Raw genomic sequence first — 25,748 nt, 5'->3', positions numbered from 1 at the left:
GCTCCAGAACAATGAGCCCAGCAGTGGGGCGGGGAGGATAAGTAGAGGGCAGACATGAGTTAAGCCTGTGCCAAAGTTTATGTGTCACTGCAACTAGAGTCTGAAAGAAAATCAAGTTGGAAGATCAGCAAAAGTTGAAGATCTATATAAATGAATCATTGTAATTTATCCCAAATGCTCAGTAAAGCTCTGGAAAAGGATTTCCTTCAGCCTCCTACTCTAGGGCTAGGAAAATACATTCTGAATTTTCTTTCTGAATCTTCCAACCTTAGTTTTTACAAAATTATTTCTTTTTTGGACATTCCTCTGAAAGGTTGGGATGTAGAATTTGAGCAAGCTAGGGGTTACATGATTTGGTTACATTTGCCTTCAAAACATGCCTAGCTGATCACATTCACCTGGTAAACATTTTCCTTTTATATATGTCAAAGAAACAGAAATACTTACGATTTGGTTTGGTTATTCATTTGAACACTTCAATATTCTGTCTTCTTCAATGATTCCACCTTGTCCGTATTTTCAGCTGGAACAGTTTCTCATTTTCCCTATTTCTGAACACTTTCAGGGGCTTCCTTCAGTAAGCCCAACACACAAAACATCCCTTTCGGCAAAATCTCAGCGGTGGTGCTAAGGGACTAACACAGACTTTAAGGTCACAAAACCATTGTTTTAACATTTTTCTCTGTTACTTTTCTGATAACGATGACAGTTCTGTCTCTATTATGTTTGTTGAGGCTTACTAGTACCCAGTGATATTAGCTTGTCCTCTAGAGAGAGGTCCCAAGAGCATTACACCAGATCTCCTACAAAGATGTGGAATTTCCTCTAGGAAAAGGTGAGTATCCAGGTAATTTACTAAGCCAGAAGCTGCTGTGATTCTATGGCAGCCTTATCTCTTATGACACACCCACTTACTATGATTCGGTGATCTGGATGATGGCACACAGTGCTGTACTAAAGCCTGCCCCAGATGGTGGGTGTGCATGTCATCAGCTATGATAATGGGAAAGTGGCTAATGGAAAGAGCACAGCTCAGATATGTGACACAATGGAAACGTTTGGGCGTTAGAAAGACTTCAAATTATGACTTTGCCACTAATTAATTGTGTGATCTTGGATAAGTTACTTAACCCCTGCAAACCCGTTTTCTCATCCATAAAAATGAAATAAGGACATATGCCTTATGAACTTGTAAGGATCTGAGAAAATAAATATGTGAGTGTGTGACAGAGTGAGATGGGGAAGGAATGCAATGATTAAACAAGATTTTAAAAATGTGAGGAATTTGACTATATACCCAAAGTTCTTATAGCAGTGACCTTTGGTCTATAATGCATGTAGAGTATTGACTTAATTCTAGATTTTGTTAAATCAGGTGTACATGTTGAAAATTTTAAGGTGTATCAATTAGAAATTGCATTCATCTGATAATAAAAATCTTGACTAAAGTGACTTGAACAAGATAGAAGTTTCTCTTTGTTTCTCACATGAATGAGATCTGGAGGTGGACAGTGCAGGATGGAATTGGCTGCTTCTTAATCATCAGGGTTTTAGCTCTTTCTGCTTTACCGTCCTTAGTGTGTGGCTTCCATCCTCAGAGTTGCCTTATGGTCCATGATGGTTTCCGGAGTTCCATCTACACCCACGTTCCAAGTAGGATAAAAGGGGGAAGGACAGAGGAACACAGGCCAACTGTAATTACTCTTTTAGTCCCAACCAGCAACTTCCTGTTACATATTATTGTTTCCTTTGTATCAGTAGTTTTTCAGCAAGGTATATTTTCCAGAATTTTATTGCTAAGGAAGAAAAGGAGAATGACTATTGCAGGGTGCTATAGTTTGAATATTTGACCCTCCAAGCCTCATGTTGAAACTTCATCCCCAGTGGTGGAGGCAGGGCCTAGTGGGAGGTGTTTGGCTCGTGGGGGTGGATCACACATGAATGGCTTGGTGCCATCCTTGCCGTAATGAGTGAATTCTCACTCTGTTCACTCCCGAGAGCTGGTTGTTAAAAAGAGCCTGCCCCTTCCCCTACCTTCCTTCCTCTCTTGCCTTGTGATCTCTCCACACAGGCTCCCCTTCTCTCTTCTACCTTGAGTGGAATCAGCCTGAGGCCTGCACCAGGTGCAGATGCTGGTGCCATGCTTCTTGTACAGCCTGCAGAACAATGAGCCAAATAAACCCCTTCTCTTTATAAACTACCCAGCCTCAGGTATTCTTTTATAGCAACAAAAATGGACTAAGACACAGGGCATCTAACAGTCTCTGCCACAAAGGTAACCACTAAGTATTAGAAGAAGAATGAAAAATTCCAAACGAAGAGAAAGAAAAATGGGAAATAAAAAAAAATCTCCATCAATCCAGTAGATAGCGAGAAAGGAATAAAAAGAAGCCAAAGTGGAATAACTAATTCCAATTAAGTGTAATCATAATCAATGTGAATATGGGAATCAATGTGTGACTTCACCCACAGATGAAAACATAGAGTGCCAGACAGAATAAACCAAACAGCTGGGCACAGTGACTCACACCTATAAACCCCGCACTTTGGGAGGCCAAAGCAGGAGGATTGCCTGAGCTCAGGTGTTTGAGACAAGGATGGGCAACATAGTGAGACCTTGTCTCTACAAAAAATAAAACATTAGCTGGGCATGGTGGCCTGTGTCTGTAGTCCCAGCTACTTGGGAGGCTAAGGTGGGAGGATCGTTTGAGCCCAGGAGGTTGAGGCTGCAGTGAGCTGTGATCATGCCACTGCACTCCAGCCTGGGTGACAGAGCAAGACTTTGTCTCAAAATAATAAATAAATAAATAAATAAATAAATAAATAAATAAATAAAACAAAACTCATCTATATGCTGTTTACAAGAGACACAATTTCTAATACAGAAAGTGTGAAAGCAAAGAAATAGGAAAATATACAATAGGCAAATAACTTTAAAGGATACTTTTTTAAAAAAGGTAGAATCATGACACATAAAAATAGAGGATGAAACATCAAATATTTTATTTAACTTCTTAATTAACTCATAACAGAACTAATAAGATGCTATATAGGAGAATTCGATGTACTACACTTTTATCGTTGAATCAGGAATGCTGAAATGAATGTACAAATAGATGTAAAACTGGTTAATATCCATGGGACAATAATCAATTGCTATTCACGGAACACAATTTTTATTTCTATAGACAAGAACTTTTTACATTCCTATAAGTGTTCTATATAGGAGCTCAAAGATAATGAAAGGCACATCATTTATAGAATCAGAAAACTTGGAAGGGGGTGCTCTAAAACAAGGCATAGTTTTCCACTGAAGACACCAGTCCACCTTTCGGTCTATTTCAAAGTCTTCCACAATTTTTCCCTGGTGTCCTTTTTCCTTTCGTGATCATAACAATTTCAAAGGAAGATTATTCTTAAGTTTGGCTTGCAAAATCCAGGTCCATATAGTATTAATCACTTACAAAGTTAACTTCTGTCTAAAAGTTTGAATAAGGAATCCCAAATGATCTTTTAGAACCTCTTACCAAAAAATGTCACCCATAGTATCTATATGTTTGGGTTAATTTCTTTCTTTTTAAATTCCTCCAAATTTCTTGAGTTTCTGGCCTGACAGGAATAATATTCCTCACCTCCTGTAAGGCTAGGATCCTATAAGACAGACACCAGCCAGTTTTCCTAGGAAGGCTTTGTATGCATTGGCTCCATAAGTAAAGTCAACCTTAGCTTCTGAAAAGTGGCTGGACACATCTGATAAAATAAGCATCATTCTCAAAAAGGACACTCCAGGTAAGGCCCTGGTTGTACAACTGATTCATCCAATTATATCCTAGTAAGAAGGAAAAGATATTCCTGTTGAGCTTTTACATATAACTATATTGCCATGAAAAGCAAAGAGACTCAGTAAGTTTCTGGATTCTATAGGATCAGTGAGAATCAAATACAATTTTTAGATGTTTCATTTCAGTTTATGATATGGTTTGGCTGTGTCCCCACCCAAATCTCATCTTAAATTGTAGCTCCCATTAATTCCCACATGTTGTGGGAGGGACCTAGTTGAAGGTAATTGAAACATGGGGACGAGTCTTTCCCATGCTATTCTCATGATAGTGAATAACTCTCACGAGATCTGACAGTTTTATAAAGAGGAGTTTCCCTGCACAAGTTCTCTAGTCTGCTGCCATGTGAGACGTGCCTTTCACCTTCCAGGATGATTGTGAGGCTTCCCCAGCCATGTGGAACTGTGAGTCCATTAAGCCTCTTTCTTTTGCAAATTGCCCAGTCTCTGGTAAGTCTTTACCAGCAGTGTGAAAATGAACTAATACAAATTACAAAACTAGTCTGCTAAATTTTATAGGTTGTAGATAGCTTAGAAAAAATTGGTTTATGTCTACAACCAGACTATAGAACATTGAAACAAAATCAACAACATTATTTTAAAAAACATAATAAAATTTCCCTCCTCAGTTCATTTAGTCTTATGTAAGTAATTCTTGTTCTGAGGATCTTGGGTTAGCAGTTCTCCAGACTAAAAGGAGTCCTAGAGATCCTGACTGAGTTTACTCATCTGAGCTGAGAGTTATCTAAGAGATATCAGCTCAGAAAGCTATACCCAAGAGTCTATGTTTTAAAGTGTCAACAGTTTCAAGTATCCAATGCAGTCCTTCTCCATGAAGCTTTGAGACTGTCTTTCTTGGTTGAAGACACAAAATCTGGCCTGTAGCTTATAGCAGGGTCTTCACACAAGCCTGCAGGGCCTTAGTACAAGCCTGAGACTGCCCTTGGTTGAAGACACAAAATCTGGCCTGTAGCTCATAGCAGGGCCTTCACACAAGCCTCAGAGTGAAAAAAAAAAAAAAAATCTGCAGATGGCACAGACTTAGAGTGGCTGTTTGTAATTTATAACTGGTAGCCCTCAAATGTGACAGGTCAGATGAGGGGTGCATAATTATAATGCAACCAGTAAAGAAATGTGGTTGCTTCTGTGGCATGCCAAAGATAATAAAGCCGTTCCAAAAAATAAAAATAAAAAAATCGGCAAGTTGTCTCTAAGGATAATAATTAAGTTTGCATTCAAAAAAATCTGATTTATAAAAATGGAGGAACACAATTTTTATAGAGAAAAATACATTGAGATATAACATAATTATGAGATATAATACACCAAATATATGAGGTAAAGAGATTCAGCAGTAGGGCCTAGGCATTTTATTTTTTATAAAACTCCATAGTTGAAAACAACTAGCTTAGGAGATAGTAAATTAAAATTAAAAATCTAAGACTGTGGCCAGGCTAAGGAAACATTTTAAATAATAACTGAAATTAGGATTGAGAACACTACACTGTTGTCTAATATCATTGGGCAAAGCATTGTCAGGACTCTGATAAATACAAGAAAACACAAAAACCAATTTCATAAGAGTTTGATCAGTGTTTTCCTTGAGGGTAAAAATAAATCATGGGCAGCCAGGGCACTGATAAATCTCCAGGGATTTCCTCTAAAGTTCAGATGCTCCTTGGCTTCCAATGAGGTTAAATCCCAATAAACTCATCGTAAATCAAAAATGTCAGAAGTCAAAAATGCATTTACTACCCCAATAAACCCAGTTGAAAAATCATAAGTCAAACCATTATAAGTTAGGGACCATCTGTATGCCATTTCTGAAATAGTTACATTAACAATATTTTATCTACACAAATTTAACCTAGGAAAGACTTAAGTACCTTCTCTGGTTTGATAACTCTTCTCACACAAATCCTACAATAGTAACATATCGAAGAAACCTAACCCTTATCTTTTTATGTGATGAAAGAAACAAGTTTGTGATTTTCAAGGGACCCACTGGAAAATCTCACAGATATTTTAGGTGTAATAGATATCCTAATTTTCTGTATATTAAAAAATAGGGAAAATGTTAAATTTTATGTTCCATGTATTTTACTACCATAAAAAAGGTTAAAAAATTATGGGCCGGGTGCGGTGGCTCAAGCCTGTAATCCCAGCACTTTGGGAGGCCGAGATGGGCAGATCACAAGGTCAGGAGATTGAGACCATCCTGGCTAATACGGTGAAACCCCGTCTCTACTAAAGAATACAAAAAACTAGCCGGGCGACGAGGCGGGCGCCTGTAGTCCCAGCTACTTGGGAGGCGGAGGCAGGAGAATGGCGTGAACCTGGGTGGCGGAGCTTGCAGTGAGCTGAGGTCCGGCCACCGCACTCCAGCCTGGGCGACAGAGCCAGACTCCGTCTCAAAAAAAAAAAAAAAAAAAAAAAAATTATGATGAAAGAATGGCAAAAAAAAAAAAAAAAAAAATCTGATCTTTTTTATATTTTTTCCTAAATTTAAGATCTGATTTTTTTGTGAGAACAAAAATTAAAAAAAAAAAAAAAAAAAAAAAAAAAACTTGTCAGAACATATTTGAATGCTCGATTAAGACAGGATCTTGGGTGCCTTAGAAACAATACTTTATTACTTATTTGAGTCACAAAAAAAGGATTTTGAAATAAACATAGAAGGCAACATGATTAAAAAGAACCTTTGCTCTTTCATAAGTGAAAACCTTTTGTACTTTTTCTTTTTAAATAGTCGAGGATCTAGTAAGGTCAACAGAAAGCACAGGAAATTATTCTGGTAAGACCTAGAATCTTTGCTATGCAGGCAGATTACACAGCAAGTAATGAATAACCTTTTACATTGTCGGTGAAAGCATTAATCAGTAAAACAACGAAAAAGGCTTACCAAAATTAGGCAAACTTTGCTAAGATTTCAACAGATTATGGAGCTCCTTTTCAGACTCAAGTATTATAAACGAAGGCAAATAAAACTCACTTTCCAAGTTTGTCCTACATTTTGCTCTTTTTTATCTCACACAAACTGACATTTTTCTTTAGAACAGATCTCAGGGGGCCTGCAGGGTCAAAACTAATTTTATAATAATACTAAGATATTATTTGTGTTCACATGCATTCATCATTGCTATCTTCAAATGAATCACTAAATATTTTAAAGATTTTCAGTTTCTATTTTTAATACAGTAAATATTGATAGTCAGAACCCACATAACAAAAGTTCTCTGGGGTCCTCCCTAAGTCCTAAAAGTGTAAAAGAGGTCAGAAACAAACGAAAAAAGCCCATCTACTGCTTTAGGACAAAATTATTATTCTTCCTTGGAAAACAAAAGCACACACACAGTTGTATTTGTCACTACTTCTCCTAGTTTAGTCTTAATAAGTCATATTAAATACATTTTAACCAAAATAGCTGACATCTGTTTACAATGACCCATAGATATAGCCTCTCTGTAGCATATAAAAATAAGAAGCAAAAGTATATAAAGTTAAACTAGGATTAGCCATCAATGTTTTGGTATTATACCTTACTTGGCTGCATATACTAGAAAGTCAAGTCAAACTAGCTTAAGTAGAAAAGGAAATGCACTGGGTCAGGTAACTGATAAGTTCAGGAACTGGATAACTTCAGGCATGGCTAAATCTAGATGCCCAGGTAAAGTTATTGGGTATCTATCTCTCTGCATCTCTTGGTTCTGTTTTCCTCTGTGCTGGCTCTGTTCTTCAGCAGGCTGTCTTCTCATGCTGAAAAGACAACCCCTAGTAGCTCTAAGCTCATGTGATCCTTAATTTCTCAGAGCTCAAAAACGAGAGATCCACATTCTCTCCTTCTAAGTGCCTGATTATTCTCCCTAAAAAGTCCTTAAGTAGTTCTACTTGGAGCTGAAGCCCACCTCTGAGCCAATCACTGATGCTAGAAGTCTGTGATACTCTAAAAGCTCAGCCTGGATCCTTGGCCCACCACTGTGTTTGAGGACGGGAATCCCTTGATTGCAGGATCTACCACATCATTCAGAAGAGGGAGCAAAGGTTCTCTGCACCAAGTGTGATGCTGAATGTTTTCATTAAAAGGCAGATTTGTTTAGTGGAAAGAAAGCCAGACTGACATTCAAATGACCTAAGGTTTAGTTCCAATTCTACTATCCCCTAACTGTGTGACCTTGACCTTGGGTAAGCCATGTAACTTCCTTGGACACTACTGTTTCATCCATAAAATAAATATGTTGGATTAGATTCTATTAGATCTAAATATCTATAATTGTATTTCACTAATTCAGGAAGAATCCAGGTTCATTCTTCTGTTCTGGGACTCAAAACAGATGAGAAGATGAAGTAGGTTCTGGTTATCTTAGTCAATGGTCTTCTGGTTGTCAATAACAGGAACTCATTCAAGCTAGCTTAGGGGGGAAAAAGTCAGGAGACCTTTGTATAAAAGTCCAGAATATCTCACAGAACCCAAGGACAGGAGTGGGTTTCATGACAGCTGAGAACAAGGAACTAGAAAACTACCAGGAACTACTATTTCCAGTCCCTTCCTCTCTCTCTCCCACCCCTCCTCTTCTTTGTCTCTAGCCAGATCATTTTCCATCCTTTACTTTGCACATCTGTTCTGTTCTTCTCTTAAAATATCCACTTTTCTGCTTCTCCTCGCATGTGGATGAGAATGCTTTTCTGCGATGGCAGCTTCTGCTCATCAGTTTCCATTACCCTCATTCCAGTTAACAGGTTGTCTGTTACTGAACCCCAGCTCCAATTTGATTGGCTCACCTCAAACTCAGGAGTCCCTTCACGGACAGCAGAGCAGAGTGAGCCATCACAAACATTATGTCTTATGGAGATGGGGATATTCTCAGTGGAAGGGGGTACTGAGCTGGGAAGACATTGCAAAAGGTATCTATTTCAACAGTTACATTGTGGTTGTTTTTCTATACAGACAGCAAGGTACTACCATAAGGAAAGGAGAAATTTACAACTATAAGGCTTTTAGACAATCATGATTTTTAAAAAAAAAAACTTCTTGGAAGGGGGTGAATTCATAGAATATAGGAAGCTGAATGTGAGTCATAATAACCTTATTTAAGAAAGTGGGGGATAAAAGCCCAGTGGAAAATGTAGCCAAAAGCATAACAGATAACAGTTTTAGGGTCTTGTATGATCTATGTATATTTGGCAGTGAGGACACCAAGAGATCCATATATAGATACAGTGGTATTTCTTTTCTGAAACAATTAGAATAGCCAGATGGGCCAGTTTTCTACAGCAGCTTCTCAGCCAATGTGTTCTGATTCTACCTCTTAGAAGAAAGGCCATCTGATGGACGCCCAGGCAGAATCACAAAAAGTTTCACACTGACATTCTCATTTCTTTAGTCATAGCGCTTACAGTGCTTTATATACACATAAAAATCTAGGCATATTACTTTCCTTTATAGGTCTCTAAGGCCCACCTAGTTCAGCCCTCTTCAAAAGTTCTTTGTGGCAATCATACCAAGATAGTTGGATGGAACTTCTGTAGAATGAATAGCTCCAAGCAACTCTAGGACTGGGCAGGAAAAGTGTGAACTCCCTGGTATGTGCAGGACAGAATCACATTGACAAGGCCAGCATCTTTTCCTGGAAATAGCAATTTGCTAGTTTTGGATCTTTGACCCTGCTTATTTATTGATTTGGAAATTTAAACAGCATCATCTCCAAAATGTGCCTCTGGGCAGAGATACAAGATTAAAAGTCACACATGAAGGCAGCCAACTGTTTTTCCTTGTAAAGAAAAGGAAATCAATAAACTGTAGGTTTTTTTTTTTTTTTTTTTTTTTTAGACAGGGTCTCGCTCTGTCACCCAGGCTGGAGTGCAGTGGTGCAATCTCTGCTCACTGCAATCTCCGCCTTCTGGGTTCCAGCGATTCTCCTGCCTCAGCTCCCCAAATAGCTGGGATTACGGGCTCCCACCACCACACCCGGCTAATTTTTGTATATTTAGTAGAGAAGGAGTTTCACCATGTTGGACAGGCTCGTCTCAAACTCCTGATCTCAAGTGATCCGCCCGCCTCAGCCACCCAAAGTGCTGGAATTACAGGCATGAGTCACTGTGCCCAGCCAATAAACTGTAAATTCTTCATACCTTTGACCACTCCTCTTATCACAGTGGCCCAAATCCCTCTCTGGGTCTGTTTCTGACCACTGTCTTCCTGACATCTACCCTGAGCTGCCACTTTCTGACCAGCCTCCCATGGAAGAAAATGGTAGCATGCATGGGTCAAAGAAGAGGCAGACCTGAAAAAGAGAAAAAGATACCTATTTTTTCATGTGGAACCCTGCCACTGCTGCTTCCTAGTAAATCACAGTATATATCCTTTGCTTCAGTCATTGAGCCATTGTTACATTTTTCCCATAGGTTAAACAGATTAATGGTAAAATCTACCATGATCGATTTGGTAAAGAAAAAGTCAGTTCTCTGGTTGTCAATATGTTACTGGTGTTTCTCCAGCAAAGGCAGCCATGGGTTGGCCTATTGTCCCAGTGTCCTTTTTATTTTAGCATTTGTCTTGGAAATAATTGTCAGTTTGGATGATCAATTACATGATCATTCTACCTGTGGTACTAATGCTTAGAGAAGCAGACCAGAAACCTACTTACGGTGTTTGAAGTCCCTTATTTGTATCTTTAACCAAAGCAAGTTGGCCACCAATCAAGCCAATTGAATTACAGGAAGTTTCAACTAATGCTCTCAAGTGAACATGCATTAATTTCACCCAAACTAGACCTGACTGGTGACTTTAAAATTGGTTCTTAGTTGTGTTTTTTCCAATTTCTCTACATCACTGTGTTAAATTAAGTTTAGCATGAAGCTGCCTCCTTACATGTTTAAGTTCAGCCTAAAGGTTTAACTGGAACCTAATTGGATATGTAAACAGATTGTTGTAACCTACACTTGCACCAATCGCAGAGTTCTGGCCAATCACAGGCATGTTGCTTTCCTTTACAGGTCTTAGTATGGCCAATCACAGGCAGCCAACTGTTTAAACTGTATTCAAATACAGCAAACCCTGCGCTAACCAATCCAGCTGTTTCTGTACCTCAGTTCTGCCTTTTTGTACGTTACTTTCCCTTTTCTGTCCGTAAATGTTAGCCGACCACGTAACAGCCCTGATTCTAGAGGCTGCCCCATTCTCAAATTGTTGTTTACTCAGTTAAACTCTGTTAAATTTAATTTGTCTAAAGTCTTTTCTTTTAACACCTTGCCAACATGTTATTTTCTGGGTTTTTTTTGTTTGTTTTTTAATTATTTGTATTATAGCCATCCTGCTGAGTATGAAGAGGTATCTCATCGTGGCTTTGATTTGCAATTCCCTAATGACCAAGTTCTTAGCTTTTTGATAGCACAGAGAAGACTGTTTGCTCTCAGAGGCTTGCATTGTATCTTAGAGGTTTAATGTTCTCAGAGCTGAGAATATAGTAGGTGTTAACAAATCTCTCATTCAGCAAACATTCACAAAAAGAGCCTGAGTTTTGTACATCTGCTCGGTACCAATAAAAAAGAGTTATATTTAGCATCAGGAGGCCAGAAGATCAGAGCACATAAATACATCCTAAAGACTGTGACAACAGATTCCTAAGGTGACAAATTCACACCTCAACATGAAGCAGGTGGAAGCTCTCAAATCCATTGCAGCAAAATGGTGGCTGAAGGTCAATTACAGTTAAAAGAGGTATAAGCGGCTGTTTTCATCTCCCTTTTCATTGTAATAAAATGTGTCTTGGCAGAAACCTCTCCAAAGGAGATGGGTGCCCACTTCCTAGAGGTGTTTGGAGGATTAATGTGAGCAAAACATTCTGTGATAAGACTTCTGCTGCAATTGAAAGGAGAGTGCTCTTATTAATGAGACATCCAATTCTGAGCATTTATTACATGTAAGATACTGTCCTCGGCAGTTTCTTAATAGCTGAGAATGTAATGCACGGCTTTGAGACATTATCTCAATCTTAACAGCTGCTTCCAGGGCTGCAGCACAGGGTCTGTCGGGGTTTAGATCTGAGCTTTCATGTACTAGCTATGGTATTTAACCTCCACATGCATCAATTTTCTTATCTATAAAGGAGGAAATTAAAATGCCCACCTCTTAGGGTTGTTTTCAGGATGCGCTAAGCTGGTTGACTTCCTACATGGAGAGAAGTCAATACATGTTAATTTCCTTTGCCTTCACTTAAAATTAGGAACATTATAGATATTATTCCTTCTATTTTCTAGATGGGAAAAGTGAGGGATAGGTCCCGTAGTGACTGAGAAGTCATCATCTTTTGGGGTGTCCTCCCAGCTCACAGCCATTTCCAATTACCTGAGAACTCTCCCGACCCGAGGTGATGAACCCACAGCAGTCATATCTGTACCATGGGCTAATGCCCCTCAGGCCACCATTGATTGAATGGAGGAAGACAGACATGGGACTTAAGTGGGCCAATCAGATTTTTGTCCAAGAATTTGGGAATGAGACCAAGATACAGAAAGGTAGAATCTGCATGTGGCTAAAACTGTGTCACGTAACTTAGGCATTGATGCCACTATATTCTGTCAGATGAATGGGAGACGTGGAGAAAGATGGGCCTCAGAGAGAGAAGACAGAAACAGATATGCAGCCATGGCAGCTGAGAAAAGATCCCAATGACTTTCAGCTCCTGGTTCTAGTCCTTTCTCAGCCTAGCCCATGCCTTTCCCCTTGGATTCCATGAGATGCCCACCTACCTGCAGAGTTATCATAAAGCCCCTCATGTTGCTTCTCGTAGTTTGGTGGGCAAGATTTTCACAGGCCACAAACTCAAATAGGCAAGCGATTGAGTTTTATTTTCTTGTAATATAATTTAATTTGTCTTTTGAGACCTCATTCTATCTGATGGCAGAAAAACAATCAAATAAGCTCCAGATAGACTCAGTCATTTCAGGGTTTTCTCAGGCATTTTAGGTCTCACTTAACTTAGGATACTCTCACATACTTCCTTCTCTCCAGAAGGCATCTCGGGGCATGCGGGCCATCCTGACCCAGGAGAGGCATTTAGTCCAGGCTGATTCCCTGGAGAGAGGCATCACCCAGATGTGATGCATCCTGTCTCATGCTAGGTCATCATCTCCTGCAGGCCACTCTGCACCCACCTGATTCTGACTGACAGGCCTCCTGGGCCACCATCAGACATTTGTGTGTCCCTGTTAGAAATGAATCAACATCTCAGTTTTTAAATTTTTTAAAAATAAAAATATAAATAAAGTCTTGGCAAACTTTAATCTGCAGGAAGTAGAGTTGTGTAGTTATACTTCTAATCTGTTTCTAATATCTTGTTGGCAACGTAAGCTTTGTGCTTTCATTTTTTAGTGTACACACTAAACTTTTGAAACTTAAAATTCTTTTTCTCATAAATTCTGGTAGTTGTAAATCAAAACTGTTGTTTTTTAAAGATTTTAATTTTTTTCTGGAGGGGGGTCTTGCTCTGTCACACAGGCTGGAGTGCAGTGGCATGATCATGGCTCACTGCAGTCTTGAACTCCTGGGCTCAAGTGGCCCTCTCGCCTCAGCCTCCTGAGTAGCTGGGACTACAGGTGTGTGCCACCATGCCTGGCTAATTTTTTATTTTAGTGGAGATGAGGTCTCACTGTGTTGCCCAGGCTGGTCTCAAATTCCTGAGCTAAAGCAATGCTCCCACCTCAGCCTCCCCAAGTGCTAGGTTTATAGGCAGGAACCATCGTGCCTGGCCGTAAATTTAATTTTTAATAAATTACATTTTAAGGCTATTATTTCTACTACAAATTTTAAGAAACTAGCTTGGAACTAATTTGAATCTCAGGTACCTGACTTGGAACTCAAATTCATTTGGCCAAGACATTGTATAGTGCTAACTTAACTTGGAAAGGCCATGGGGTAACTTCTAGGAAATGCACACACACACATATAATTTCATTGTATGGCATGAGTTTGAATCGATTTCTCAATTACTATGAGCTGAGAACCCCAGTCTCCCAAGAATGCTTTCCATCCTTGACCCTGCCTGCCTCTCGCAATTTCCAGACTGTCTTCTCAATAATGTTCAATCTGCCTTCCACAGTCATTACGTCAACGGGGCACAGATGCTGGAGGGCAGACGGAAAGGCGGTGACAAAGTTAGACCTACATTTGCAAGACCAAGTGAAACACACACCCACTCTCCTGAAGCCAAACTGCTTTTGGAAGGCGGGCAGGGGAGTGCCATTCCCTCTAGCATACTTGTCATTCCCAGCCTAGGTTTCAGATCCTTTTTATACACTGGCCTGTGGAGAGACTTGCTGCTAAATTCTGTTATTTCACAGCCCATCTCTAGCAACTGTGTTGGGGAATGACTTCAGACATTCCAGGTTTTGCTCAGAGAGAAATTTCAACAAGAAAGCTAGAATGGGGGAGTAGTTAAGATTTAGTTGCAGCAAACTGGAGACCGGAAATATAAAGTTATTCAGAATAGTCAATGAAAATCATTTCTGTGGGAGAGAAACAAATGATCTTGCTTTAAATGTAAGGCATCTATCAGCAGCACAATGTAAATTAGGATTCTAGGGCTCTTAGGGCAGCTAGTCCCTTTTTTATTTCTAGGTGCAGAAGTGTAGATTTGCAGAACAGCTAATCAAATATATGCAGGAAGATGCCCCCCATTTATCCTTATGCTTCTAAGACAGAAGTTTTTCTTCAGTTGTTTGTTCTTTAATGAATTTTAATGATGTAAGAAAAATACAATACACTTTAGGTGAAAAATCGCACACATAAACAGATATTCACACATGAATCAAGTTATATAGTACATATATATACACACATATATGTATATGTGTATCTAAACACATATAATACAAAAAGGAGAAAACATATAAATCATGGCCACTTTTAGGTAGTGGTACAATGAGTAGTTTGCATTTTCCTCCTAACATTTCTATGGATGTCCCCAATTTTTTAATCACTCTTACCAAGAGAAAATAATTAACATCATACTTTTTTTAAAGGGTGGAATGAAACTCCTACTTTTCTTAAAAGAAGATGTGAGAAAACAGTCTGAAAACTCTCCTGCCATACTGCCTTAAAATGCTTGACAAAATACAGTGAAAATTATTTTAAATGCATGAATGAACTGGCAAGAGAGAAAGGAAGTCTCCAGGTGTGTCAGTAACAAAGAGGGAAGTGAGTGGTAAGGATGTGGGATGCTGCCACAGCTGGGCTTAGTTAAAAAACTGCAGCAGTTTTTAAAAGGCTACACCCATACTGAAAAGAGTAGATGAGGAAAACCATCAATTCACTGGCACAGAGAGACAAAAAAGAATGTATATGCCTCTGTCTGGATGGGGAAAAATGTCCTCTGAGAAATGAATTCTCAGGGTCTGTTTCTACCTCAAATTTGAAGATTCAAGTTTGCAGACGGTCCAGGAACCATGATGATAAATGACTCCCGAAATGATAAACAGCCAAAAAAGAGGTCCAGGTCTGGTGATCTTTTTGTGGCAAATGCAAAACTGCTCTTGAGGGACACATCTACAACCAGGTCACAGGGGATTCTTACAGAAAAACAGCCTTCTTTTTTTTTTTTTTTTTTTTTTTTTTTTTTAAAAAGACATTTATTCAGCGTCACGATCAGACTATTACATTTAGCAATCAACAGCATGGGTGCAAAAAAAAAAAAAAAAATCTACATTAAAACCCTTTGTTGGAATGCTTTACACTTTCCACAGAACAGAAACTAAAATAACCTGTTATACAATTAGTCACAAATACAGTCCTCGAGTTTTTGCCCATACACATGAGTATTTGTCTAAAACATGTCTTCTTTGTAGCAGCTAGGCCCTGCCACCACTGTGCTTGGCTGAGTTCACAAATCTGTTGTAACCTGTAGCTTCCCTGTCACTTCTCTGGCTCTCCTCTCCTGCTAAGCTTTGTTTCCTAATTAAAATCTTCTGCCACTGCCATAGCTACTGCTGCTGCTGGAACCGCCATAGCCACCTTGGTTTCGTGGTTTTGCAAAGTATTGGCCTCCACCGCCATAGGGGCCAGAGCTTCTGCCTCCAAAATTTCCTCCCTTCATGGGTCCAAAATTTGAAGACTGATTGTTGTAATTGCCAAAATCATTGTAGCTTCCACCACCTCCAAAATTGCTTCCATCATTACCAAATCCATTATAGCCATCCCCACTGCCACCATATCCACCACCACCACGGCTGCCACCAAAGCCACCACGACCACTGAAGTTTCCTCCACGACCGAAGTTGTCATTCCCACCGAAACCACCTCCACGACCACCACCAAAGTTTCCAGAACCACTTCGACCTCTTTGGCTGGATGAAGCACTAGCCATCTCTTGCTTTGACAGGGCTTTCCTAACTTCACGGTTGTGGCCATTCACAGGATGGTATTTCTGAATGACAGTCTTATCCACGGAGTCATGGTCGTCAAAGGTTACAAAGGCAAAGCCCCTTTTCTTGCCACTGCCTCGGTCAGTCATGATTTCAATCACTTCAATTTTCCCATACTGTTCAAAATAATCTCTTAGGTGATGTTCTTCAGTGTCTTCTTTAATGCCACCAACAAATATCTTTTTCACAGTTAAGTGGGCACCTGGTCTTTGAGAATCTTCTCTTGAGACAGCTCTCTTTGGTTCCACAACTCTTCCGTCCACCTTGTGTGGCCTTGCATTCATAGCTGCATCCACCTCCTCCACAGTGGCATATGTGACAAACCCAAAGCCCCTGGAACGCTTGGTGTTTGGATCTCTCATTACCACACAGTCCGTGAGCGTTCCCCATTGCTCAAAATGGCTCCTCAGGCTCTCATCTGTTGTTTCAAAGCTCAACCCTCCAATGAAGAGCTTCCTCAGCTGTTCGGGCTCTTTAGGAGACTCTGACTTAGACATGACGGCAGGGAGAAGAGAGACTTTAACGATGCTTCTTCGGCGGCGTCCACGGGCAGAAAGAAAAACAGCCTTCTTTAAAGATAAGCTCACAAACACAAATAATGAAATGCAGGAGGACAAAATCCTGCTGACTTAAGAGTCAGCAGACACAATAAATAACACTAAAAGATACCCTAAAACTTCATATCATAGAATGACAATTGCAAAGGGAATGTAAAATAAACATGTTTAAAATTATTAAAGCCCTAAAAGATGTAATTAAAACACCAAGAAAAGAACAAACCTCATGAGAGGCACTGTTGCATGATAGTTAAGAGCACAGAAACTGAAGCTAAAGTGCTGGGTTCAAATCTTATCACTATCACCTACCACCTGGGTGACCTTGGGTGAGTCACTTAATATTTCTGTGCCTGAAGTCCCTCATCTGTAAAGTAGGTATACTAATGGTATCTATATCAATGGGTTATTGTAAGGATTAAGTGTGTTAATATATGTAAAGTGCTTAGGAAAGTACACCTATGCTTGGCACAGAGTAAGTTTTAGCTACTATCGTAACAAAAAAAAAAAAAACAAAAGTGGGGCAGGTGTGGCTCACTCCTGTAATCCCAGCACTTTGGGAGGCTGAGGTGGGCGAATCACATGAGGTCAGGAGTTCAAGACCAGCCTGGCAAACATGGTAAAACCCTGTCTCTATCAAAAATATAAAAATTAGCCAGTCATGGTAGTGTGCACCTGTAGTCTCAGTTACTGGGGAGACTGAGGCAGGAGAATAACTTGAACCTGGGAGACAGAGGTTGCAGTGAGCTGAGATCATGCCCCTGAACTCCAGCCTGGGCATCAGTGAGACTCTGTCTCAAAAAAAAAAAAGTAATATTTTGAACAGAACAAATTAGAATGTCTAGAAATGAGAACTAGCTATTAAATTAAAAGTTTGTAAGCTGAAAAAGAAGTTGAAGAGAGAATTAGTAAATTAGAAGTCCCATCTGAGGAAATTATGCTAAGTGCAGCAATATGATGAAGAGATGGAAAATGTTAAAAGGAGGTTATGAGGTGCAAGGAATGAGATAGTCTAATATGTATTTAATAGAAATTCCAGAAACAGTAATAGGGAGATTAGTGAGGTGGTAGTATTCAAAGAGATAATAACATAGACTCTACTAGAATTGTAAGGAAAGAATCTGCAGAATAAAAGCCTGCACTGAGTCCAAGGATAAGAAATGAAAATAAATCTACACTAGACATAATAGGGAAACCGCAGACCACAAAACAAAGTGAAGATCCTAAATGCCACCAGAGATAAAGGACAGACTACCTATAAAAAAGCAAAAAATAAGTTGACAGCACAGTGTTCAATAGTCAGAGGCCAGGAGACAACAGAAAAATATCTTCAAAATATACAGGGAAAATAATTGATAAGCTAGAATTTTATAACTACCTAAACTATAATTCAAAAGTGAGGCAGAAAAAAGACATTTTTAGGCAAAGACTGAGTTTACCATTCATAGGCCCTTCCAGAAATATTACTATGGGAACATTTTACTTCCAGAAGGAGCAAATCAAAACCAGAAGAAAGATGCAGAAAGCAAGAACTAATGATCTCCAAAGAAATAGCAAATGCGGGTAAACCGGAGCAACCACTTACTGTAGAGAACACCACTCCTACTGCTAATAGTAATGATGATGAATTTGAGGGACATAAAAACAAGGAGGCACAAAACTATCAGATGACAAAAACATGTCAGACAAGAGGCACGTTCTAAGGTTCTAAAATGTTCTAAGGTTATTTGTATATTTTAGGAGAAAGGTAGAGATATTGATAAACTTTAAGCTTGTTAAGCATACATGTTAATTTTTTTTTTTTTTTTTTTAAAGAGACAGAGTTTCATTCTGTTGCCCCAACTGGAGTGCAGTGGTCTATCACAGCTCACTGCAGCCTTGAACTCCTGGGCTCAAGTAATCCTCCCACCTCAGCCTCCCAAATAGCTGCGACTATAGGTACCTGCCACCACACCTGGCTAGTTTTGTATTTTTTTTTTTATAGAGATGGTTTTTTTTTTTTTTTTTTTTTTTTTTTTTTTTTTTTTTCCAGACAGGGCCTGGGTCCATCACCCAGGCTGGAGTGCAGTGGCACGATCATAGCTCACTGCAACCTCCGCCTCCCAGCCTCAAGCTATCCTCCCACCTCAGCTTCCCAAGTAGCTGGGACTACAGGCATGAGTCACCATGCCTGGCCAGTTTTTTCTTTTTGAATGTGTGCAGTTAAACCCACAAATGACTCAAGTTCTGCTTTAGCTACATCCCTCAGATTTTATTATGTATTGTAGTCATACTCTTTCAGTGCTAAGTATGTACTCATTTCATTTATGATTTCTTTTTTGACATGTAAATCATTTAGAAGTATTTTTTTAAGGTTTTTTTTAAAGAGTTATCTTTTTGTTAACTAATTTCAAATTGTAGTATATTGTGGTCAGAAAATCTTGACTTTTTGGTATATGCTGAGTCGTGAAAATTGTCATGTTCAAACCTTTCATATTCTATTTTTGTCTACCCCATACTGACTGTGAATTTGTTCATTTTTTCCATCTCTTTCTGTCAATTATGCTATTAGTTGTTGCACAGAAAATCAGAACTATTGAATATTCCTAGTGAATTGTTCATGTTTTCATTTTGCAGTGACTTTCTTTATCCCTAAATGCTTTTAAAGTCTTTTTTGTCTAATATCAGCATAATTACACTGTGTTCTTGGCCTCTGCTATGGCTATAAAATTCTGTGCTATCAATTTTAAAAATTAGTATTTACCTGGTAATTATTTTGCCATTCCATTGTTTTTAGTCTTTCTATATCATTAGATGTTAAGCATGCCTATTGTGAACAGCATATGGTTGGCTTTTTATGTCTTATATCCAAGAGTCTATTTTTAAACTCATGGATTTAAAATATATATATATACTTATATACAGTCATGTGTTGCTTAACTACAGGGGTACTTCTGAGAAATGTATCATTCCATACAAAATTAGCTGGGTGTGGTGGCATGTACCTGTAGTCCCAGTTACTTGGTAGGCTGAGGTGGGAGGATTGCTTGAGCCTGAGAGGCAGAGGTTGCAGTGAGCAATGGCCATGCCACACTATTCCAGCCTAGATGACAGAACGAGACCCTGTCTCAAAAAAAAAAAAAAAAGTCCTAATGGTGATAAAATAAATGTTCATTTTTACAGCTATAAAGCAAATATGCAAACCCAAGAACGTAGAAGCTAGAAAATTATAAAAATAAAACAGAAATGAATGAAATAGAAAACTAAGAAACAACAAATAAAATCCCAAAACCAAACGTGGTTAAATGAAAAAAATTTAAAATAAGATGACACAGAATAGCCAAAACAATCTACAAAAAGATCATAGTTGGAAGAATTCCATTTTATTTCAAAACTTGTTGCAAAGTTACAGAAATCAAAACTGCTATATTAATAGTCAATTGATTTTTGACAAACATTTTCAAATATTTGAAAATCATATACATGAAGAGGGACTTACATCCAGAATATATAAAGAACTTTTTTTTTTTTTTTTAAATTATACTTTAAGTTCTAGGGTACATGTGCATAACGTGCAGGTTTGTTACATATGTATACTTATGCCATGTTGGTGTGCTGTACCCATCAACTCGTCAGCACCCATCAATTCATCATTTATATCATGTATAACTCCCCACTGCAATCCGTCCCTCCTCCCCCCTCCCCATGATAGGCCCCAGTGTGTGATGTTCCCCTTCCCGAGTCCAAGTGATCTCATTGTTCAGTTCCCACCTATGAGTGAGAACATGTGGTGTTTGGTTTTCTGTTCTTGTGATAGTTTGCTAAGAATGATGGTTTCCAGCTGCATCCATGTCCCTACAAAGGACGCAAACTCATCCTTTTTTATGGCTGCATAGTATTCCATGGTGTATATGTGCCACATTTTCTTAATCCAGTCTGTCACAGATGGACATTTGGGTTGATTCCAAGTCTTTGCTATTGTGAATAGTGCCGCAATAAACATACGTGTGCATGTGTCTTTGTAGTAGACTAATTTATAATCCTTTGGGTATATACCCAGTAGTGGGATGGCTGGGTCATATGGTACATCTAGTTCTAGATCCTTGAGGAATTGCCATACTGTTTTCCATAATGGTTGAACTAGTTTACAATCCCACCAACAGTGTAAAAGTGTTCCTATTTCTCCACATCCTCTCCAACACCTGTTGTTTCCTGACTTCTTAATGATTGCTATTCTAACTGGTGTGAGATGGTATCTCATTGTGGTTTTGATTTGCATTTCTCTGATGGCGAGTGATGATGAGCATTTTTTCATGTGTCTGTTGGCTGTATGCATGTCTTCTTTTGAGAAATGTCTGTTCATATCCTTTGCCCACTTTTTGATGGGGTTGTTTTTTTCTTGTATATTTGTTTGAGTTCTTTGTAGATTCTGGATATTAGCCCTTTGTCAGATGAGTAGGTTGCAAAAATTTTCTCCCATTCTGTAGGTTGCCTGTTCACTCTGATGGTAGTTTCTTTTGCTGTGCAAAAGCTCTTTAGTTTAATTAGATCCCATTTGTCAATTTTGGCTTTTGCTGCCATTGCTTTTGGTGTTTTAGACATGAAGTCCTTGCCCATGCCTATGTCCTGAATGGTACTACCTAGATTTTCTTCTAGGGTTTTTATGGTATTAGGTCTAACATTTAAGTCTCTAATCCATCTTGAATTAATCTTCGTATAAGGGGTAAGGAAAGGATCCAGTTTCAGCTTTCTACTTATGGCTAGCCAATTTTCCCAGCACCATTTGTTAAATAGGGAATCCTTTCCCCATTTCTTGTTTCTCTCAGGTTTGTCAAAGATCAGATGGCTGTAGATGTGTGGTATTATTTCTGAGGACTCTGTTCTGTTCCATTGGTCTATATCTCTGTTTTGGTACCAGTACCATGCTGTTTTGGTTACTGTAGCCTTGTAGTATAGTTTGAAGTCAGGTAGCGTGACGCCTCCAGCTTTGTCCTTTTGACTTAGGATTGTCTTGGCAATGCGGGCTCTTTTTTGGTTCCATATGAACTTTAAAGCAGTTTTTTCCAATTCTGTGAAGAAACTCATTGGTAGCTTGATGGGGATGGCATTGAATCTATAAATAACCTTGAGCACTATGGCCATTTTCACGATATTGATTCTTCCTATCCATGAGCATGGTGTGTTCTTCCATTTGTTTGTGTCCTCTTTGATTTCACTGAGCAGTGGTTTGTAGTTCTCCTTGAAGAGGTCCTTTACATCCCTTGTAAGCTGGATTCCTAGGTATTTTATTCTCTTTGAAGCAATTGTGAATGGAAGTTCATTCCTGATTTGGCTCTCTGCTTGTCTGTTACTGGTGTATAAGAATGCTTGTGATTTTTGCACATTAATTTTGTATCCTGAGACTTTGCTGAAGTTGCTTATCAGCTTAAGGAGATTTTGGGCTGAGATGATGGGGTTTTCTAAATATACAATCATGTCATCTGCAAACAGAGACAATTTGACTTCTTCTTTTCCTAACTGGATACCCTTGATTGCTTTCTCTTGCCTGATTGCACTAGCCAGAACTTCCAACACTATGTTGAATAGGAGTGGTGAGAGAGGGCATCCCTGTCTTATGCCAGTTTTCAAAGGGAATTTTTCCAGTTTTTGCCCATTCAGAATGATATTAGCTGTGGGTTTGTCATAAATAGCTCTTATTATTTTGAGGTACGTTCCATCAATACCGAATTTATTGAGCGTTTTTAGCATGAAGGGCTGTTGAATTTTGTCAAAAGCCTTTTCTGCATCTATTGAGATAATCATGTGGTTCTTGTCTTTGGTTCTGTTTATATGCTGGATTACGTTTATTGATTTGCGAATGTTGAACCAGCCTTGCATCCCAGGGATGAAGCCCACTTGATCATGGTGGATAAGCTTTTTGATGTGCTGCTGAATCCGGTTTGCCAGTATTTTATTGAGAATTTTTGCATCAATGTTCATCAGGGATATTGGTCTAAAATTCTCTTTTTTTGTTGTTTCTCTGCCAGGTTTTGGTATCAGGATGATGTTGGCCTCATAAAATGAGTTAGGGAGGATTCCCTCTTTTTCTATTGATTGGAATAGTTTCAGAAGGAATGGTACCAGCTCCTCCTTGTACCTCTGGTAGAATTCAGCTGTGAATCCATCTGGTCCTGGACTTTTTTTGGTGGGTAGGCTATTAATTGTTGCCTCAATTTCATAGCCTGCTATTGGTCTATTCAGGGATTCAACTTCTTCCTGGTTTAGTCTTGGGAGAGTGTAAGTGTCCAGGAAATTATCCATTTCTTCTAGATTTTCTAGTTGATTTGCGTAGAGGCGTTTACAGTATTTTCGGATGGTTGTTTGTATTTCTGTGGGGTCGGTGGTGATATCCCCTTTATCATTTTTTATTGCATCTATTTGATTCCTCTCTCTTTTCTTCTTTATTAGTCTTGCTAGCAGTCTGTCAATTTTGTTGATCTTTTCAAAAAACCAACTCCTGGATTCATTGATTTTTTGGAGGGCTTTTTGTGTCTCTATCTCCTTCAGTTCTGCTCTGATCTTAGTTATTTCTTGCCTTCTGCTAGCTTTTGAATGTGTTTGCTCTTGCCTCTCTAGTTCTTTTAATTGTGATGTTAGAGTGTCAATTTTAGATCTTTTCTGCTTTCTCTTGTGGGCATTTAGTGCTATAAATTTCCCTCTACACACTGCTTTAAATGTGTCCCAGAGATTCTGGTATGTTGTATCTTTGTTCTCATTGGTTTCAAAGAACATCTTTATTTCTGCTTTCATTTCGTTATGTACCCAGTAGTCATTCAGGAGCAGGTTGTTCAGTTTCCATGTAGTTGAGCGGTTTTGATTGAGTTTCTTAGTCCTGAGTTCTAGTTTGATTGCACTGTGGTCTGAGAGACAGTTTGTTATAATTTCTGTTCTTGTACATTTGCTGAGGAGTGCTTTACTTCCAATTATGTGGTCAATTTTGGAATAAGTGCGATGTGGTGCTGAGAAGAATGTATATTCTGTTGATTTGGGGTGGAGAGTTCTGCAGATGTCTATTAGGTCCGCTTGGTGCAGAGATGAGTTCAATTCCTGGATATCCTTGTTAACTTTCTGTCTCGTTGATCTGTCTAATGTTGACAGTGGAGTGTTGAAGTCTCCCATTATTATTGTATGGGAGTCTAAGTCTCTTTGTAAGTCTCTAAGGACTTGCTTTATGAATCTGGGTGCTCCTGTATTGGGTGCATATATATTTAGGAGAGTTAGCTCTTCCTGTTGAATTGATCCCTTTATCATTATGTAATGGCCTTCTTTGTCTCTTTTGATCTTTGATGGTTTAAAGTCTGTTTTATCAGAGACTAGGATTGCAACCCCTGCTTTTTTTTGTTCTCCATTTGCTTGGTAGATCTTCCTCCATCCCTTTATTTTGAGCCTATGTATGTCTCTGCATGTGAGATGGGTCTCCTGAATACAGCAGACTGATGGGTCTTGACTCTTTATCCAGTTTGCCAGTCTGTGTCTTTTAACTGGAGCATTTAGTCCATTAACATTTAAGGTTAATATTGTTATGTTTGAACTTGATCCTGTCATTATGATATTAACTTGTTATTTTGCTCGTTAGTTGATGCAGTTTCTTCCTAGCCTCGATGGTCTTTACATTTTGGCATGTTTTTGCAATGGCTGGTACCGGTTGTTCCTTTCCATGTTTAGGGCTTCCTTCAGGGTCTCTTGTAAGGCAGGCCTGGTGGTGACAAAATCTCTAAGCATTTGCTTATCTGTAAAGGATTTTATTTCTCCTTCACTTATGAAACTTAGTTTGGCTGGATATGTAATTCTGGGTTGAAAATTCTTTTCTTTAAGAACGTTGAATATTGGCCCCCACTCTCTTCTGGCTTGTAGAGTTTCTGCCGAGAGATCTGCTGTTAGTCTGATGGGCTTCCCTTTGTGGGTAACCCGACCTTTCTCTCTGGCTGCCCTTAAGATTTTTTCCTTCATTTCAACTTTGGTGAATCTGGCAATGATGTGTCTTGGAGTTGCTCTTCTGGAGGAGTATCTTTGTGGCGTTCTCTGTATTTCCTGAATTTGAATGTTGGCCTGCCCTACTAGGTTGGGGAAGTTCTCCTGGATGATATCCTGAAGAGTGTTTTCCAACTTGGTTCCATTTTCCCCCTCACTTTCAGGCACCCCAATCAGACGTAGATTTGGTCTTTTTACATAATCCCATACTTCTTGCAGGCTTTGTTCATTTCTTTTTCTTCTTTTTTGTTTTGGTTTCTCTTCTCGCTTCATTTCATTCATTTGATCCTCAATCGCTGATACTCTTTCTTCCAGTTGATCGAGTCGGTTACTGAAGCTTGTGCATTTGTCACGTATTTCTCGTGTCATGGTTTTCATCTCTGTCATTCCGTTTATGATCTTCTCTGCATTAATTAGTCTAGCTGTCAATTCTTCCACTCTTTTTTCAAGATTTTTAGTTTCTTTGCGCTGGGTACGTAATTCCTCCTTTAGCTCTGAGAAGTTTGATGGACTGAAGCCTTCTTCTCTCATCTTGTCAAAGTCATTCTCTGACCGGCTTTGATCCGTTGCTGGCGATGGGCTGCGCTCCTTTGCAGGGGGAGATGCGCTCTTATTTTTTGAATTTCCAGCTTTTCTGCCCTGCTTCTTCCCCATCTTTGTGGTTTTATCTGTCTCTGGTCTTTGATGATGGTGACGTACTGATGGGGTTTTGGTATAGGTGTCCTTCCTGTTTGATAGTTTTCCTTCTGACAGTCAGAAGGACTGTCTGTTGGTCTGTTGGAGATTGCTTGAGGTCCACTCCAGACCCTGTTTGCCTGGGTATCAGCAGCAGAGGTTGCAGAAGATAGAATATGGCTAAACAGCGAGTGTACCTGTCTGATTCTTCCTTTGGAAGTTTCCTCTCAGGGGTGTACTCCACCCTGTGAGGTGTGGGGTGTCAGACTGCCCCT

General features: G+C 39.2%; 1 long non-coding RNA gene and 1 pseudogene across 2 annotated transcripts in view; one reads left to right on the top strand and one right to left on the bottom strand.

Annotated features, from left to right (window-relative positions):
* The window catches only part of LOC115894563, a 36,374-nt gene that overhangs the window by 3,970 nt on the left and 6,656 nt on the right, over positions 1 to 25,748 (top strand). The window lies entirely within an intron of this gene.
* Positions 15,464 to 16,825, bottom strand: LOC104681178 (annotated as a pseudogene). Its single transcript, XR_004054676.1, has one exon. The product of XR_004054676.1 is annotated as a heterogeneous nuclear ribonucleoprotein A1-like (transcript).

Source organism: Rhinopithecus roxellana, chromosome 18 (assembly GCF_007565055.1).
Source record: "Rhinopithecus roxellana isolate Shanxi Qingling chromosome 18, ASM756505v1, whole genome shotgun sequence".
NCBI classification, from domain to species: domain Eukaryota; kingdom Metazoa; phylum Chordata; class Mammalia; order Primates; family Cercopithecidae; genus Rhinopithecus; species Rhinopithecus roxellana.
The sequence above is the reverse complement of the archived record's forward strand: the minus strand, read 5'-3'. Positions and strand labels throughout refer to the sequence as shown.